This window comes from Megalops cyprinoides, chromosome 3, assembly GCF_013368585.1.
Source record: "Megalops cyprinoides isolate fMegCyp1 chromosome 3, fMegCyp1.pri, whole genome shotgun sequence".
NCBI classification, from domain to species: domain Eukaryota; kingdom Metazoa; phylum Chordata; class Actinopteri; order Elopiformes; family Megalopidae; genus Megalops; species Megalops cyprinoides.
The window spans coordinates 27,443,567-27,460,305 of NC_050585.1; positions in this window are offsets into that span (position 1 = coordinate 27,443,567).

Sequence of the window (16,739 nt, forward strand, 5' to 3'; positions counted from 1 at the left end):
GGTCATTAAGCTTCTGCCTTGACCTGGTAGCTGCTATGGTAGCTGGTAGCTACTGTAATTTTGGGAGGACTGACACCTTTCATCCTCAACCACTACCCCCAGTCGAAAATTACATTGTTCTGTTCCTTCCGCCTATGCTTATCTGCTTTCCCACACCAAATAGTTGCTGACCAGTCTCAAAGAGGTAAAGCCATGTTTTACCTGCCTTGACCTGGCTGGCTGACGCTGTTATGCGGACATGAATCCCAGAGACCTTAACCAACCCAATCACCTACACATTTTCTCACAGGCACTTTAGGGTGTAGACTGGGTCTGTCAGTAGCACTTTGTTTTGCAGTGCGGTATTTACTCTGTGTTTACCAGGAAAGTACATGGAAACTAAAAAACTAAGTAAAACTAACTAAAGAGTAATTACTTAGTAATGTCAATACAGTTACTAATTATATTATGATATTTTTCTTCAAAAGTTACAGCAATTTGGATTGCCATTTTAATTAACAAATTGTGAGGGTACAGACTAGCCAGCAAGTCTTTTTTCTGTCACTCACACACTGCATCTTATTTCTGAGCAGCATTTAAGTTTAATGGAGCAATGATCCATATCTCTTGTAAATAAAAAATAAGGATAGGCTAAATCAACATTGTTGGATGCTTGGGTATGTGCAGGATTGCATCTCTGGTTTTTATTTTATTCTTGGGGCTCCTTGACTTGGAGAGTTTAGAATGTCTTGATGACAGTGATTGTGTCTTTTATACTAGAACTATATCCTTTGTTCTCTGTGGGAAAAATGGGACATTTCTATAAGTATATGGTCATGCTGTAGACATGTAGTGGTCCACACACTGTTGTTACCTTTCAGCATGTGTATTGAAGGTCATTTTTGACTCCTCCCAGAATTCATTGGCATGAATAGATGAGATTTCCCTGTTACCAGGTGACATACACCTGTTGCAACGCCTTGTAGACCACTTCTACAACACTCTGTGGCTTCTCAGGGACCTAAGCCCGTTACTGACTCTCTGCTGAAAGATAACATAATAAGCACTTGTGCTACAGTTGCCTAGCAACATAAGGCCACTTGATTATTTCCTGAATAAAAGAAAGAGCTAGGGGGGAATAATTTAAGACATAAAAGTCTGTTATTTATGCAAATTCCTGTTATTTCTCCAGTTGATAAGCCTCTGTCTCCTGATTTCTTGCTAGGAAACAGAGTGCCTCAAGATCTCCTCTCCCCACATTCTGACAGCATTGGAGGCTGAGGAAGGGAATACAGGTGTGATAAAAGACATTGACAATCAAATCAAGGATCAGATTGTGCAATTGTGTGCTGGGTCAGTCCAGCGTCTTCAGGCCCCGTCTGAAGGACTGGGGTGAAGAAGCTGTCCGTAGCGAGACCGGGAGTTCGTTCCACCACTGGGGAGCGATGTAGGCGAAACGCCGATGTCTGGCAGAACGAGCACCTCCTGCCTTGACCATGCAGGGAGCAAGGCGTCCAGTTGCTGCTGAGCGCAGGGGTCGGGCTGGTGTGTAGGGCTGGATGAGTTCTTGGAGGTAGGCAGGGGCTGTCCTGTTGACTGCAGAGAAGGCGAGGGTCAGGGTCTTGAATCTGATCCTGGCAGCGACAGGAAGCCAGTGGAGGGATTTCAGCAAGGGAGTGACATGGGAGAATTTGGGGAGGTTGAAGATCAGTCGGGCAGCTGCATTCTGGATGAGCTGGAGAGGGTGGGTGGTGCATGCTGGGAGGCCTGCAAGGCCTTTTATGCAGGTGGACATTAACTGAAACAATCTGGGTCCGATACCCTGCTTAAGGGTGCAACAGCAGTGCAACAGCAGTGCCTGGGAATACAATCGTTAATCTTTTGGTTATAGGTTCTACCACTGGTCCACACTGCTGCCATGTGTTAAACTTCTTAGGGTAATAGTGAGTGAAATGTTTTTTTTTTATTATTCTGCAGCAGTTATGTGAGCTGCAGAAGATGTTGAATTATACTAGTGGAGCCCAGTGAGTGACAGAGGGATTCCATGTTGTGTGGCCAACTTATTGTCAATGGAAAGAGAGTGAGATGATAAAAGAGGCATAACTGGCAGGAAAGAATGGATCTTCCAACTCAGATGTAGACCATTGTAAACTGTAGACAGCAGTAATGATGCCTTAATGTAACTGTGCCATTAATGGTTAGACTTCCTCTGTGTGGTGACCCCAATATGGTTCTGTGAAATTTCTTTGAAAGCTGACAGGGCGTAAGATTAAAGGAGGTTAAAGTTGTTGCATAAGAATGAACATGGAATTCAGATTCCAGCACCTTAAACATCTCTTGAAAGGACAAATGAAGTGAACTAGTGGTTGAGATGGGTATTTAGCTACAGGTATAGGCATAATTATAGGTGCATCTATAGGTACAGATAACAAAACTGGATAAACAGACATCACTAAATGAGAAAATGTGAGTCAGTAAAATAAGGTAGTTAGTAGCTAGAATTATCACCCTGATATGTCAAGGCATTTTTGTCTTACAAGTACAGATTTTCAAAGCTAGTGAATTATATAGTTAACAGGCTGCATATTTTGTTATGTAGTTTGTTTTATACACACAAAACTTATTGCATTACCTGTCATTTGTGATTGGTGACTGTAAAATATGTGTGGGTGTAAGTGGTCTTGTATTTTTAGTCTCAAATTAGGGTTGGGTCCTGTGCTTTTTTGTTCAATTTTATGTTGGCGGGGAAATAAGACACACCAGACCAACAAATGAAGTTTTTGGGTTCTTTATCTGATAAACCCCCTCGGGTTTTAAGAAAGAACACGAAAGTACAAAAATAAATTTCAGTGAATGAAACTTTCAATAGCTCCAAAATAGTTTTGCACAAAATAGTTACCCAAAATATATGAAATAAAATGGTTTCACTTGTGTTCTCACACTTGATTACCAAAGTAGAAAGAAAAGGACTCAATCTCTTGCAACTGCTTCACTATTGTAAATCATAAACCACAGATACCTATGCAATTTACCCAAAGTCAAACTTTCATTTCCCCCAAAAATAAAATAACCCACACACCAAAACCAATAAATTGCGCATTAAGGAAAATATAATGTAAAAAATGTTTTTAATGGTTATAAACCTCCCAGTTGCAGCTCACGTTGTTTTGGAATAAATGTGAAGTACTCATGTTCACCTGTGAGAGTCCAATAGTGGTGGCATTGCTTCATGTGAGAAAATGTCACTGCAGTCCTCCAGTGATGGTCGATCCCTCAGGTAGATGAAATTAATAAATATATTCAGCTAGTTGGATAGCTCTGCAGCTACTTTGTGTTGATATCTAGCTATTATATCATTGTAAAACATGAAAATCTGAGACAGATCAGTTGATTCAAAGAATGTTTTCATATTGAACCAATGTACATCCAGCATGGATTTGAAACTGACACCCCTCATTGGTGGTGGAAGGTAACGGGGGAGGGCTCTCCTCTTCTCAGTGGGCTTATGCGTTGTAAGGATGCTGCTTTGTGCTGGTGAAATGCAATTTAAGAGCCATATTAAGTCTATTAAACGGCTGAGCTGTCTGGAAGGGAGGCTAGCTGCCTCAGACAACACAATGATGCAGTTATGTTCAGTTCTCCTTTTGCCAAGACCTGATATTTGAGTTCATTTCACAAAATTGGGGGTGTTTGATTTGATGATTAGAACTTTTGAAGTAATGTAACCCATTGAGCCAACAACATTATTTCACCCCCCACTGTAAAGCAAAGGAAAAGAAACAGAGATAATTGCCCATAGTGTGAAGCTACAAATGTTGTAGCCTTAGCATGGCAGCAATAAGTCAGTAAGTCATTTTTTCCATGGTTTATTTTATGGGTCTATATGGATTTATAATTTAGTGATGGTGTGCTGTAATGGATTTCACATGTTACATACATTGTTATTTTTCCTTACGTTTGTTAGAAAAGGTGAATTTTAAATAGTGCTGTTGGGGCTACTTTTGTGTGCTAAGAATAGGAGATAAGGATGTTTGAGGAGTTTGATAAAATGTTTCCATTAATGATATTGCAAAACATGAAATTTCTCAATTTTTTTCAAACATGATTTTTTCAGGGTACGAACTGAAAATGATGTTTCTCCATTACTAAAGGTTGTGTTTTGGTGTTTATGTTTACTGTGGTAGCTGAGTATTCAGTTAGTCTCATATTTCTGTGCTTTGCACTGTGCTTGATGTAGGTCTGTTTACCTCAAATTCCCTTCTCAAAACTCTAGATGCACCATTCAAATGAAATAAAATAATTTCCCATTCAACAGATGGCATCCTGCAGTGAGTTACAAACTGTTTCTGACAGAACACTATCCAGTGTCGATGAAACACCATCTGAGTAAATACATACATTGCTACTGACAAAGATATCTGGATTTAGCTTAGCAGAAGCTCACAGGCACTTAACGTATCCAGCAACATTTTCCAGCTCATATCAATCACACACACACACATGTGCACAGGTGCTCCTCAGTTTCATATTGCACCAGCCACCTCAGCCCCTGCACTGCAATCTGAAGCAATCTCTTGTACTCCCATTGGACCCATTGTTATTTTTGAGCTGGAAGCCACATTTAAAACAGGTAGAGGCATATCCATTTGTAACACAAGTACATCATGCTTAACATACAGTGCATAACATAATAATACCTGGGGCATTATTCAGCATTCTTCAACATTCATAAAGACAGGTGATACTTAGAGTAGTCAATAAATTTTTCATTAAATTATTATTATTTTTTTTTATAAATTATATCTGCCCTGAATAAACACTATATGGTTTTGACAAAGTAACATCGATCTTAGTCTTGATTGTTGTTTGCTAAATGACAACTATCAATAAAAAATGGGGATGTGTCTTCGTCATACAGCTGGTTGACCAGATTAGACGATTTCTTTTTAGCAAACAGTAATTTTACTGTCAAATCTGTGTATATGTGTATATATATATATATATATATATATATATATATATATATATATATATATATATAGCACAATGTGATAAACATTTAGTTTTAATATAGGTAAGAGATCCACAGAGTGGATGAATATCTGCAGTAATTCAAAGACATCATGTGTGATGTTACCGTACACACTGGTGCCTCAGTGTTTCTGATGACCTTAGCATCAGTGATTATCTCAGACAGCAGAAAGGGCACCCAGGTCATTGTTTTACCTCCTTGGGATGAGCAACATTGAGGTTACTGTGATTTGGTAAGACAGAGAGTGAACCTAGAGGCGGGTACATGGGAATTTGAGTTCATTGAGCTTTGTTTTCAGAACACTCCTCTTCACACACATGTGGTTTGACCTGTCTTAGAAAAAAAAATAGGCCATGTCTGACTAATTACAAGGGATACAAAATAAGACCTGCCTGGATTCATTTAGGGATGCATAAATCATAGAGCAGCCTACACACTAATGACCCTGAAGTCCAAGAAAAAAAAATATTTTTGAATATAAGCAGGAGAATTGTGTGTAAACTGTTGAATGTGGAGCACCAAGCCTGCAGCTATTAGTGCTACAGCCAGGACAAAAGATAATTCTATTTGTCATCAAATTATCTTGTTTACTTTCATTTGGGGGGGGGGGGGGGGGGGTTGGGATAGATTTTTTTTCAAATTCAAAACAGGACTTTGAAACGCAATGGTTTTCCTTTCTGTGTCACAATGGAATGTGTCTGTTTTGTGTCAGTACAGCTATGAATAGTGAAATAAAAGCTGGAGGAAATGATTGTGTGACAGAAATGAAGTCTAATGACAGACTGGAATGTTGTTTCCCTCATTGCTGAATGAACTTCAGTGTCTGTTGTTGTTCTGCAAAATGGATCAGGATGGGTTTTGGAAATAGTCATGAATGAAATTTGGATGCTATTTTGGGTGAAAATGGGTAGTATTGGGACATTAATGCAGACAAAAGTCAAAATGCTGGCATCACTATGCAGCCCACAATCAAAGATGCTGGCAGTGTTGAGTAAAGGGATTCTTTTCAAGCACTGGTGGTTGAAACATCCATTTCCTAACCACATCAGCACGTGGGAATAGGCCTTTTCACTTCCTGTCACTTCCGATCAACAATGGCTACCTTTGGCGAAGATGTGTGTATCTCTCTGATGTTCTCCAGATCTTTGGCAAGTCTGCCAAAATTCTGGCTCTCACAGGCTGCTGAAATGGTGGATATGTATTGCAAAACTGAATCGTGGATATAAAGTGTTCCATGAACAGTTTATCTTTAATTATGAAGGTAATGTCAGCTAGCTACGGAGAGATGGCAAATGTGGGATCAAGCCACCTAGCAGTTTGTAAATGCACTTCAATAAAGCTGTGTAATGAAATTATCCAATTGTTCATTTTCATAACATCATGATAGCTTAATATCCATTCATGTTTGTTACACGCATGTTCTTTTTGGTACAGTGTCTAGCGTAGTAGACGGTAGTGTTGTAATACGAGCACAGTGCTACAGGTCACTTAAAAAGAATGAGGAGCCACACAAACTGGAGGTGTAGTGAAGATAACTTTGAATCTGTTAGGGGGAAAAGAAATAAGAGTGCAGAATAAATTATTGTTTGCATCAATCTGTTGAAGGAGATGTTTTGGCTAAAATTATATTGAAAAGACGCGCAACAAATGGCTATGGTTTGTCAACAAAATTATGTTGTCCATAGTATGCACCAGTAATCGACAAAGGAACGCTACATACATTTGAGTGTTTAGTGCCAAACACCAATGATTTCATGAAGTACTAGATGATTGGTAGATGACATCTTCCTAGTAACATCTCTGTATGACCTGGGTGATTTTTTGCACATCTTTCAGTATTAATAACAAATGCACCTTCCTGCGTGGACTAAACAAACATGGGAAAATACAAGGCACTGCATCTTTTTTAATTCTGTTTAGACCACTATGCTACAAACAACTGTGTCATCACAGATGCTAAACAGCAGGCCTTCCTCTCTTTTGATGGGTTAAATCCATACTCTCTGCGGTCCTCATCACGGGGAAATGCATGAAAGCTTAAATAGAGCTGTTTTTGTTTGCTGTTTGTACACAAAGGTACACAAAACCACTTCTTGCTTCTCGACTGTGCCGTTGTCGATCTGCTAGTAATAGGGAAGCTGGCTAACCGGAAGTGAAGATACCCCCTGTTGGCTCAGACTGTAAAGTCGCCATCTTTACATGAGAAAGGCGAATAGGGGGACCAGAACTTTCCACATTCCAAGGCAATGATTAGCCTGTGGTAATTCACCCCGTATCCTGTTTCTTTCCAGCCCCAGAGTGCATATGTACAGCTGTCATTCTGGCTAACAGATGCAGCTGTAGTGTACATAGGAACGAGACCTATTCCCTTACTTGATCTGTGTAAAAGGCTTCCGTTTTACAGTTTGGTGAATAAACACAGAAAATGCCTTCATGTCAGTAGACATGACAATGACAATGCTGGAATGGAGAGGGATAAAGACTGAAAATCTAAATAGTAACTAAAATGTCAAGTTTTGAACAATTTCAGGTTGCACTTCTCGAGTGCTTTTTCCTTTCCTAAAAATGCATCATCTTCAGGTACTAAATGTTTTAATGCACCTCTAGTAATGTAAACATTGCTCATCTGTCTTTCTTAACATCTCCTTGTGTTTTTTGAGTACCCAATGTTATGTCAGTACATAACAATTTGTAAAGCACCATATCAGATGGATTTATAATATCATCTAACTTATCTGACATCAGGTTTTGTTTTCAATGACCTGGCTGCCTGTCAAGCACACAGGTAAATTGTATTATATTCACAATCAGTTGGCACAGCATGCGATATACCCTTTATGACTCCACTCCTATCACTCATCACTCTCCAGACACAGATGTAGGAGAGAGGTCTCAGTTTGGGAGAGCTGATGAACTCCATTGGGCTGCTAGGCATCCCACGGATGGATCCTGTACATTTTAAAGCTTGTTTGCTTAGCTGACTGTACTCCATTTGGTGAGGTTCGTCTTGCAGGGCTCTGACCCATATAAGCAGCCTTTATTTAAGCAGGAAGTGTGTATGTGTACCTTTAAGGTAGCTAACTGAGAGCTCTTAGCTGGGGGTCGTCTGAGTTGTTTTCTGGCTAGAAAAGAGTATATAGGAAGGAAAGAGTGTATAGGAAGCAAAGAGCACAGCAAGGAGACTAGCCGCAGAGAAGCACGCAGAAGCGTTGTGCAGAAGCGTTGTGCAGTTTCCAACCTTATGTTGGAGTGAGAAGAGTGGGGGGGTTAGCAACTCTTGTATCACCACAACTTTGAAAAAGAGGGAAGACAAACACGCTGCTTGAGGAGAGAGTGCAGGTATTGTGCAGTGCAGTACAAAGAGAGACCCCCGTGTGCTCCTGTCACTGATGCCATCTATTCTTATCTTCAGCTGTTCCTTAACACACCACTCCACCTTTTTGAGCCACCTTGGTCAATGACTATTCTTTGGCTGTGGTACCTCCTGTGTACTGTCCTGTGTATTATATAAGTTCATTTTACGTTAACTTCATCCACACATTTAATCTAATGCATGTCAACTTTAAAAATGAATAAGGACCTTTTTTATACATGATGACTCAATATCATATTTGACTTACATTTACATTTACATTTATTCATTTAGCAGACGCTTTTATCCAAAGCGACTTACATAGGTTACAGTTCTTTACAATGTTATCCATTTATACAGCTGGATATTTACTTAATATCATATCATCTTAATAACATATTTTAAGCTTTTTTTTAAATATCATCCTAGTCATAAATGAAGACTGGCCTCGGTGTTTTTATTTTGGAATTTTGCGCAGTTTCGCAGGCAATTCCATAGGGAAATCCACTTGTTTTAGCAATAAAGTTGTGTCTGTTACCTTTTGTCTGCCCCTTTCGGCCCAAATGGGGAAATTACCTTTGTACAATTTACATAGAAATCACCTGCAACTGCAGTATGGTTGATTAATTGAATACCTGCAGCTAAAAACACATTTGAATAATATTTTAGGTGATTATGATGATAAAAATCAAACCAGTTCTGTGCATGTTTGAGTTATAGCCAGCTTAGGTCTTTGAAAGAGTATGTAGTTCTAGCGAGTAGTGTAAATACTTATAAAAATTACAATGAGAACATGGACTTAAATTATCAAAATAAATGTGCTACTTTATGATTTACTATTTCCTTCAGTTCAATTTATTCATACTACCAACTCTATGGAGTTATATATTATTGATCCTAGACTTTGTGATTTTATCTCCACTTTTATTTATTGTTTTGCTGTAGCAGGTTAAAATAAATCAGGTATATGACAGCTTTCAACTTAACTGGCATTTGGCATTTTCTATTTTCTTCCACCTCCCTCCTAATAACAGGTGAACAACCCCTCCCCTTATAACATTCTGATAATGACGCAATGGCACGCTCATGATGATTCAGCCTTCATATTCCTTTCATCTAATTTCATTCTAATTTTGGACATTCTGTGTCTATTGTGGCACTGTCACAAAATGAATGCTAAAGAGTGAATGATTGTGGCTAAAGAAGATATTTCTTTAATGTCGCATTCAGGAGGGCATTCTGTCTGAACGTGGGATGCAGCCTGGAATAACCTATGACTGGAAAAAGGAATGGCCTGAATCCAAATAACAAGGCCCTCATTAGGTCATTTGGTCTTTGAAACCCATGACTGCACACTCTTTTGGTACAAATGAAATGATGACCAAAATGACCAAACCTGACTGTACACACAATCCATTTTAAGTGATCCTCTGTTGAATGTATCAACCCAGTGTGGTGCTTATTATATGCCTTTGTCACAACATGATTGGTCTCTTTCTGGCCTTTGAAAGACCTCCAGCATATGTCATTAGCAGTACCTCATACCTTCTATGGTCTTATAAAAAGCAATTATCTGAGACTTTTCATGGACAGCCCAACATGATTTCCATTAACTGTGAGGCTGGTCAGAACCCCTGTGCCGTTTAAGTGAGTTTATGAATTAGCAAGACCTTTCCAGGACACAAATGGCTCTGTTCTGTACCCAGATTGCAAAGGATCTCAGTACTACTCTCTTGGCCCAAGGTAAACTTGATCCAGTGCAAGGCTCAACTGGGAGCAAAACAACTGGGGGTGGGTGGGAGCAGGGGAGGGTTTGAGAGTGTTAGCGTTATACGCTATCCCAGGGCAGAGTCAACAGTATTACTACTTTGTTAGGTTCAATGAAATTGTTACCTTTTTTGTGATTAGGGCTTGATGCAATGATGACCAATTCTGTCTCCTGTTTTCAGCATGGAGGGAGAAATGTTTGACCAAATTTTCCAACTTAGAGGAAAAAACAAGGTGCTTGTGAGAAAAGTCCAGGCATGGCAAAATAATGTCTATATATACACATCATTCTGTGAAATGGTCCTGATCCTGGTTACACTCATTCCATCCTTACACCATTCTATGTATGTGTCCTGCACTACTCTTGTTGTTTGTTGTTCCACTACTGTTGGATGGTATTTGTTGTTGTCACCTTAAATCATTTTGTGAACACACTACGAGAGACACTGGAACCGAAGTTAAATTCCTTGTATGTGTAAAACCATACTTGACCAATAAAGACTGATTCTCATTCTCATTTTCAGAATAAGCAGTTTACATGTACCATGAAGTATGACCATTGTGAATATTCTTGTATCCAGGAGTAATCAGAGTATCTTGAATAATTCCTGTGTGTTTCCTGTGTGTCTCGTGTGTGTAAACTTCAAATCTACCATGATCAGAGGACAGATGTAATTTAAGGTCACTGGTCAAGGAAAGCAGTAAGTATGCTCATAGCCAGCAGTTGCTCCTATGATAACGCATCAGGATGTATTCAGTGATGATCATCATGAATATGCAGAACAAACAATGAGTAAGATACATGAATTACACAGAAAACATATTGAGTGGTTAAAAATATTGACTTACTGCTATAAATTTGTTCTAAACAGCATAAAAAAACTGACTTTTGCACCATATACTAATTGCCGCTCCTGATCCAAACCACTGAAGTAACTGCCTAACTTGAACTCTCCTTGTCTGAGATCATGGGCTGCTTCCCACAACATTCACATTATTCAAAAATGCTGCTAGCCTAGTCAATTGTTCAGCAGTCTGGCTCCTTCCTACCTTCATTCCATGATGAGGCCTTGCACCTCTATGCAAAATCTCCACTTTGCAACCTCTATTTGTCTAGCTGTTCCTCTCCTCCACATCTGCACCAGGGTTTCCGTTAGCTGGTAATTACCAGTTTTTGCCTGGTAAAATTTATAAAAAACTGATAAATTAAAAACTTGCCGGTCAAAATGTCCAGTAATAATGCTCATACAAAATATAGCTATAACGAAGGCTATCCCTAAGCAAGACATTTGTGTTTTGGCAGCGAAACAGCCTATTAACGGCCTACAGTACTTTTTTCCCCCAAAAGGGTGCACTCCTTTATTGCGTGATACTTGCTATTAGGCCCACTACTATTCAACTTTGAAGCAATTTATCAGCTGCCTTAGCCTATTCATGGCACGCAGCATTGCAAGCTGCAAAGACACATTGCAAGACACACAGCAGCAGAGGACTTTGCCACAATGAAAAAATTGAGAAAATAAAATGTTACCTGGTTGCTTATAGGCTACATTTGATGCCATGTAGGCCAAGCCTTTTTTTTAAACAGGATACAGATGTTACAGGCTACAGATGTTTCGTAATGTCCTACATTTTAGAGGTTTTGCTCAATCATTACTGTTCGTTTTACTTAATGGTTACTGTTCATTAAATAGCCAAACTGATTTGAGGTCATTGTCATTCGTTCGTCAACCTAGGTGTACATTATATTTGTGTTTGTAACACAGACTGTTATTGAAACGTGACCGGTAAATTTCAGATTTGTCCGGTAAAATGAATTCTTTCCAGACACTGGACCGGCAAGAAAAAATCCTAGCGGAAACCCTGATCTGCACATCCTAAGCTCACCTCGACTACACAATTTTGCAAGTGAATGCCATTAAATTGATGCCCTTAGCTGTTCTATTGTTGACGGTCTTGTCCTTGTGGATGTAGACTTCTTCAGGCATTATCACAGCCAAGAACAGGTACTCTCAGACACCACCCTTGCTGACAGCAAGATATATGTCACTCTACTTGAAAGCAACTAAATGACACGAGCATCATAAGAAATGCTTTAACTTATATTACTGTCAGGAGATGTGGGATGCCCCACCAATCACCCTGACCACCTTTTCCCACCCAGGTATCCACCACCTTCAGTTTATAGACACAGAGGTAAGTGAAACTATACCTATCTATATTAGTTTGTGAATTTGTATTTGTGAATATGACACAGATTGTATTGGAGCTCACAGTTGTTCTCCTCTGCAGCCACCACAGCTATCCAGACTCCCCCAGGGACAAACACACACTACAGGTAGGTTTGGCTGTGCAAGCACTTCACATGCATTAGAGGGTTATCAGGGCAAGTGTGATTCCCCACCACCATCAACTGCTCAATACAGGTGCAATACACCACTCTATTAATAAGGTAATTGAAAATAAGGCTTGTTGAAACCCCCCAACTATAACATCCGCTGGCTACGATACAAAGCCCCCATCAACCACATGACAAAAGAAATGTTACAGACAAGGAAAAAAAGGAAGTATAGTATTTTGTCCTGAGAAACTTCCTACCAGGACAAGAACAATGAAAAAAAATGGATCAGGGCTGCTGTTGCGACCCCCAAAATCTCTGCCACTCTCCCATTCCCTTTTTCTCTCTCTCTCTGTTTCTCCCTTTTAGGGACTGCTGGCGGAAGCCACGGCTGCCTCCCCACCAATGCAGTGGACCTGCTAACAGTTAAAGACACTGAGCCACCACATGAACACCTCAGCAGTCACATACTCACTGAACAAGCACAGGAGTAAATACTCTCCTTAGCTGGATGGGTGTTCAACCCATAATGCACATTTCACAGCCTGTTTCGCTGTCCTCCCTGCCCAATCAGTGCCGCTTCTTAGCTGGTTTCAGAGTTGGACCAGCCAGGTTTTTCCCACGCTGAAGTCTCCTCCTCTTCATCTGACTGTCTTCTCCTCTGCTTGTTTGTTCTTCACATGAAACACCAACAAGTGGACATGCTCTACAAACATGTACAACTTTATGTCAACAGATAAACTAAAGAAGTCCCCAGCTGCATTGTACCTGGTTGCTGCTCAGTGCCCTGTACCAGTCCATTTCCCTTTCATCTACAGTCTGTTTAAATAAGCAGAATTCCCCGTGTCCCTCCCTGCTACCTAATTTGCCACACGGGCATAAAGGTGGCTTTCTTCCCCAGCCTCAACCACATGCAGTTGCTCCCCACTTTGCATCTCACAGACGCTGACATTATCAAAGTTAATGTTCTCCATTTTTTTATGCTTTCTCAGGTAACATTTTTCAGGTTGGCATTCATGTTGCTCTTTAGAGTTCAATATAGTCACTGGTAATAACCAGCATATGAAAGTGCTCAAGATGCTCAGCCTTGTAATCCTGAAGCCACACTTCTTACACAACACACTCCACTATTGTTCCATTGCACCTGTTCTCCTCTAGGGAGACTATGAAATGCTGGTGATGTCATTAAAACACACCAGGCTATGAATGTTCTCATGACACAAGGCCTATGAGTCTATGAGAGAGAGAGGGAAAAAAAAACTGCGAGGAAAAACTGTAATAGCTTTGAAATCCGCCTGAGATTATACCCTAAAGCAGAAATACAAGCATGGACATTCACTGCTTTGACACCCAAGAATGCATGAAGAGCTGGGGGCACAATCTGTTATTTTAATAACCACCAATGTCTCACTGTCACTGATCTCAGATCTCACTGATGTTGGATTCAAAACAATTAAAATGCTACTGTGGGCCAAAACTGTCAAAACAAAATTGCTGGAAGTAATTCACAAAAAAGCATGCAGTCACAGGTAATTGTGTGGAAGGGCTGTGTTTGATTGTACTAAAATTGCACTTCAATCTATTATCGTTTCTGTTGGTCACACAAGCTGTTCACATTGATGATGTGAAGGAATATTTTTCATAAAAAAAGAAAGATCCACTATCAAAAAACAACAGGCAGATGACAATCTTTACCTGCAGGTCTGTTTTTTCATGGAGCTAAATTCTGCTGATTTAATGGTTCTGGAATGCTGAAAATTGCTTTTTCTGTAGAGAGAAAACACATTGAAAATTTGTCAACGAAGCCATCAGATAGGAGGTAAGATTACCATTTAAAAACACTTTTTTGTAAAAAGCTCAACAAACCAGCTTAACTGAAAAGTCAGCCCCTTATAAAAGCATTTGAAAAAAAAAGAAAAGTTTTGTTACTCTCTGCTCACTAGTGGAAATGTTTTGCTCTTGTTTAAATGTGTTAATCTGTATGTAAATCTTGCCAATGTCCATTGATGACTTGCTATGTAATGCTGATATAAAAAGACCATATCTATTCTCCCTTTGCCATCGTGAGACATAACAAAATTGATGGCACAAAAGTTGCTGCCCCAAATGTGCTTAGTTGAGTAATGCTGTAGTCTGTAGGTGTGCAAGCTTTATACCATCTTGTTAGTGTTCATCCTTTGAGTGTTTCAGCAGCAGAAATGTAACAATTCTGCTGTGGTTTGGTACTGTCAATGTGCTGGTACAAAATAGCCTTTTTAGACATCACTTGTAGCTTCACCAGGAAACATTGTCTCAGTGGATTTGAAAACACCCTTGCTTAGACTGCAATGAGACTCTTTTCAGTTTATTCTCTTCAACTCAAAATTGCCCATCTCATCATTCTTTTACACTGTTCGAAACCTTTTAACTTCTGCAACGTTTGTATTTTTCTCTTTTCTCAAGTCTGTCTCTTGAAGAAAAAAATGCAAAGAAAGAGAAAATGTGAAGACAGAAAGATTTAGTTATCTTCAGGTTTGATGATAGGGTTATATTCTTTCTATTTTTTAAAAGGTACTACATGTTAGTGTTAGTTGGTTATATTATAAAACATAACACATATGCCTTTCCACATATTCATCATTTATAATTATAATTCAATATTTAGAGAATATATTTTAACTATACTCTAAACATACCAGTCATGGACACTGTAACCCTTGTTCAATTACAAAATAAAATTAGCTATAAAATAACCAGATAACATAGATATTAAAAAGGTGACACATTGCATTTTGCAAAATGCAGATATTAGATTAGCATTTAGCCATTTATTTTCGCCCGTGAAAATAATGCATAGACAATAGCAGGTTTTGAGCATCCTGCTGCAATGAGAAATGGCAAAGTTATGTTTCTAGCTCAAACACATTCTGTCTGGACACAGGTAAAGGTGACCTCAGACCTTGTGATTGTATGGAGCAAATAGCATCACATTCACATTTCACAGATTTCAACTGAATTTACGATGAGAGTAATTTCCCTACTTTAATTCAATCTGTCATCAAACATAATGATTAATGTTGCTTCTAAGGTGGAGATCAATAGATGGCAAATTTTATTGAGTATCCTTAAATATTTTAAAATGTTAACTTTGTACTTTTGGTTTCATTGTAGACATGTTTAGTTAGGGTTGAAGATATGTTTTTTTTTTTTTTTATTTTCCTCCCACTTATTTCTTCAACAGCATAGACAGGCTGTAAGTGAAAAGGTGAGTCATCAATCTGGCACCATGACTTGGTGAGTATATGATTGTGTAGAATGAGCACAGCGGGTTATTGAGGAAAAGATTTCAAAAAAAGGTTACTGATGGATTGGGTATGACAGTAAACAGCTCAGGGTGGAATATCAGTCACCGATCCCCCTGCAGTGTATTTGTTCGTTAAGTGGCCATGTCTTTCAAACTCCCCTTATGTACAATGGCTACACATTCCAGGCATGGTGACCGTCATCCTTCCAGCGGAGGCAGATGCAGTAAAAATAAATTGGGGCCACTGTTTACAGCTAGCCCCCAGTCAGTAGTATTGCGGACAAGTTTAGAGGGACGGAAGGCCCTTCCTGGCATTATAACACAAACTTGGATCACTAACCCTTCACAATGCCTTGCCAACAACTCCTTCACCAGTTGTGGTGCACACACTTTGCATCCTCGTTTGTAGCCCGCCACAAAGTTTTATGAGTCCATCCACCATCTGTCTCCCATAATGACAAGCAAGTTCACCTCTTAACCATGCATCATAACACAGCATGGTGTATGGGAAAAGCATGTTTTGATGTTGGTTTTTACCATTTACCATGGGCTTTAAATGCAGCATTGCACTGGGTATTATCTGTATTTGTAAGGACATGCAGAAACAGCAATAGGAAGCAAAAAACAATAAAAACAAATTGTGAGCTTTTTGGGGAAGTTTAATTTGCTTTGTAACCTCAATGACCATGTTTCTGAATCTTTCAGTGGCTATTAAGTTGTATGGTGCAGCCTAAAGGTATCTCAAGCCTTAGGAACCAGACAGAAAAACAATTTCAAACATAAAAATGATGGTTGAAACAAATTATCCCATAATTATCCCATCCCAGACAGGAATTAAAAAGATTTGGGTCATTAAATCAACCCAGAGAAGGAGAAGGGAAGCACCTTCCTCCCAGTACACCAGTAACAATTAGCAGTGCTTCAATCCATAATCGATTACATGCAGATAAAGCCATTGCCAGGGTTGCTGTATATAAAATTAGTTTAC